Raw genomic sequence first — 4,079 nt, forward strand, 5'->3', positions numbered from 1 at the left:
ACCTCAAGTGATAATATGAATAGTTAAAAAATCATAAAACTCAGAAAGAGGTACAAATACCAAGGATAATAAAATATGAGATGAAAATCAGTTGGAATTTACTGGGTTCAATAGTGAACATGGTAAGAGGATTACGGAGAGGAAAATTAATAAACAAAAAGAAATCACAACTACACCATGGCAGAGATTTACATGGGTGAATTATTGCAAAGGTAGTGCTGATTTATATTCTATTACGAATTCAATACCTATGTGGTAGAGGGAAAGAAGTCCTGTTACCAAAATCTAAAATTACTAGCAATAGACATGTAGTTCATTAACATAGTCACAACAAAATATTTCATTAAAAAACATTTAGAAGTAAACTATTACAGTTACAGTTAACTTTGTTAAGGGAAGGGTTTATAGATTGTTAGGTCAACGAATTGCATCTAATCAGGTTAAGTTAAAAAATGGGTAATTACCCTAAATTTCCTATTTTCCATTCATAAATATCATCACATGCAATAGGAAAATTAAGTTGGATTCAAGTAACAGGAATCAAGTAATTCAGTAGAGTGGAGCAGATTTAGTATGTTATTTAGGCAGAATACTTGGTGATATGTAATCTTAATATCACAATAATACAACCACAAGCTATCCAAATTATTCTGGGTTTTATAAAAGTAAAGGCATAGAATTTGAAATAGACAAGACCCAATTTATAGCAACGAACCTGATCTTCCTATCTATAGCAACGAACCTGATCTTCCTATCTAAAGGAAAAAAATAAACTCCAGACCATACTCGCCATTACACTAAAATCTTATCTGAGAGAAAACAATATGGCATAACAATGTCTGGAAAAAAAAATAATAATAATAGTTACCGATGATACACAGTTTTGTACCATTGCGCCTTACAGGGCATCCATACCATAGCTAGAAGAAAATTGTTGAAACATAGGATAGAACCTCATTATACACAATCATAAATAAAACAAGGTTACACCTTATGGGATTCAACCAAGTACCCTGAGGTATACATAAAAGCATCAACAACACTAGTTGATGAGTATGGAACGAAGGCCAGTATTATCTTTCCAAACCAATATCTACTCCCATGGGGGAGCATCGCACAAACGACCAAGGAATCCGAGAAAGAACCAACTTGGTAAAAAGAGAATGCCAATGAATAATCATGAATGCAAGGCAGAAGCCGAGGAGGCTGAAATTTCACCTACAAATTAAACCATGTAAACAATACAATTAAAAGAGATAAAAATAAATAAAAATAAAAAACAATCTACTGAAAAAAAGAAGAGAAAACCCAAATGAGAATAGAACAAGAGATTACCTTTACGAAAAGCCAAGGGCAGAATGAACTATTCCAAGGCAACGAGTCATTCGATGTGACAAATTCAGACAATATCGAGGAGACTAAGTAAAAAACAACAAAAACCAGTGTATTAGCAACCCGTCAACAAATATTTTGGGTATAGGTAGTAAAGAGATAGTAATAAAATTGAAGAAAAACTTGCCACAGTGAGTGGAATTAACTAGTAGTTCAGAGACCTGGAAGATGTCGTCATGTGCGTGGTAAGGGAGACCTGGGGTGCTTAAGAAAATTCCATCTCCCTTCGTCCACCAAAATTCGTAAGCACACCTCCACAAGAGGACGAGCGTCTTTGAAATTCTCACCAAATTATGATTGACACTCGAATTAGAACTGAGCAGCCAAACATTCATATAAAGCATACTCGTAATGATAAAGCCCCAGCGTCACTGGCATAAGTTGATTTGCCAGAAAATTTTGGGGGATTTTCCTTTGAAACGCACATAAAGGAAACTGAATGCCTCTATCGAAACCCTGGTTGGTAAACCAACAAAAAGGCCGTATATATTAGCTAATCATATCGTCTGGTAAAGTAGAAATTAGAAATTAAAAGAGCAGTTAATATATGGAAAAAAGACAATGCATAGAAACACTGGACGAGGCTACATGATCTAGAATGAGGGTTTCCACCTGATAGATGGGGAAAGGGTGTTTTTCCATGAAGACAGAGGTTTCAGCTGCTAAACACCATCAGAATGCAACCGAGTCGCTGTTGCAGGGATCGAAACCCTCTATGGCACAACATCTGTTCCAAATTTGAAAACGACATAATGAAACCGCCATGGGAAAGGGACTTGGGTTAGGGTTGGAGAGGTATCTTCTTGACCTTCAATCATCCTATGGCCTTAATCCACCGTTGATTCGAGGACATCTGACAAGTGCACAGGAGTAGCACATGGGCGGAGATTATGTGGCTGCAATGGATTGGGCCACCGCTCCAAACTCATGTGCTTCCCATAACCTCACCATAACAATACTTACGGATTGTAATAAAAGTGCCGTGGAAATAAACCCCTGTAGGTTATGGATTCACGATCACCATAGAAAAGTAATATTATTGTAATGTAAATGAACGAGATGCCCAAGGATGGTATAGTCTACTTATGTAAAGGGTTAACAACCAAATTAAAAACTATATATATAAGGCAATGGTACTATAGCAAGTGAAGATTACGGTGAGCGGAACCATATACACAATGGAATGAATGGAATGAAATAGAAAATGTGGCATTAATAGATTTAGAAAATTAACACAGTTCCTATATATATATATAGAGTAATGGGTGAGTAATGGGTGTTGGGTATATATAGAGTAATGGGTGAGTAATGGGTGTTGGGTATATATAGAGTAATGGGTGAGTAATGGGTGTTGGGTTCTTGACAAATATCAGAGCCAAGTAACACCATTGAGCCAAGTAACACCATTGGGCCAAGGGACTACTATAGGAAATAGCGGTATCGTGTAATTTACAAAAAAAAATAAAATGAAAAAACACAAACGTGTATTTGTCGTACTGAATTTTAATCCATTATAATTTGAAGGTACAAAACAGTAGAGGAGGCTCTAGCTAGCATGGGAGGTGCAGATTTATATGTCAAATTGGGTGAGGAGGCTAATCCAACAATTGCACAGTTCATGGACCTAGAAATCTTTAGCATGAATTGGCATATCCTAGAAGGAGCAACAAGCAGTTGCTAAAGGCCGATGAGGAACAGGAAAGGATGATTAGAGGATTGACTGAAAAGTCTAGACATAAAACAATGGAACCTGAGATTGTAAAAGGAACGAAATGGGGCAGATAATCAAAGAAATATGAGAGTGGGGTGGAGTTTGGGAGAACATTTTCCACCACATTGAAGAAAAGGAAATAAACATAACTGCAAGGGGAATTTAGGAAGATTAAGCCCCCTACTTTTGATGGAGAGAAGGAGGAGGATGCAGAGGCATGGTTACTAAATATGACTAAATATTTTCAAGTTTATGAATACTAGAGCAACTTAAATGTCAAATTGGCCATTTACTAGGTGCAAGGAAAAGATGCTCTCTACTTAGAGGAAGCCAAAATTGTGCACTAACTGGAGGAAAAGATAGTAACTTGGGAGGAGTTCCGGAATCAGTTCAAGGAACGTTATAATGATGACCATGCCAAAGAGATTCATGAATTAAGGTTAGGGTAGCTTACCATGGATGAATTTGTGGCAAAATCTACCAATTTGCTACGGTAAGTACCTTACATTAAAGAGGAAAAAGCTAAGGTGCAACGCTTTGTGAACTGTTTTCCTATTGTTTATAGGTAGTGGATTGAGTTTGACAATCTGAAGACGATGGAAGAGGTTGTGAGGAAATCCAAGCTATGTTATCACTAGTTCAGAAGAAAGGGAGAAATCTCTAAGTTTTGGAAAATAAGGACATAACTAAAATTGTAATGGGATAAAAATGACAGAAGCCCAATTATTTGAAAAATTTTGGAAATGACAATCAAGAGAAAAAGTTTACCAAGTGGAATATAATTCATCCGACATAGTCTCAAGTTGGATCAAAACCCATGAACTTGGATGGAAAAAAAATCAATGGGGGTAAGGCAAGAGAGCCGCTGAAGTGCTAGGGATGTGGTGAACTTCATCTATTAAGGGATTTCCAACATAATCCCCAATCTATTCATAATATTCAAGTTGTTCAAGGAGCCATTACCATGAATGAAATT

At 36.6% G+C, this 4,079-nt stretch overlaps 1 long non-coding RNA gene across 1 annotated transcript; it reads right to left on the reverse strand.

Annotated features, from left to right (window-relative positions):
• Positions 1–850: 850 nt before the first annotated feature.
• Positions 851–2,147, reverse strand: LOC149241864 (uncharacterized). Its single transcript, XR_016245663.1, has 4 exons — positions 2,005–2,147; positions 1,554–1,848; positions 1,336–1,418; positions 851–1,218 (listed from the first exon to the last, which is right to left on the reverse strand). It is a non-coding gene; the product is annotated as an uncharacterized LOC149241864 (long non-coding RNA).
• Positions 2,148–4,079: the final 1,932 nt, after the last annotated feature.

Source organism: Pinus tabuliformis, chromosome 8, assembly GCF_031772625.1.
Source record: "Pinus tabuliformis cultivar Carrire ecotype Pingquan chromosome 8, CPIR1, whole genome shotgun sequence".
NCBI classification, from domain to species: Eukaryota; Viridiplantae; Streptophyta; class Pinopsida; order Pinales; family Pinaceae; genus Pinus; species Pinus tabuliformis.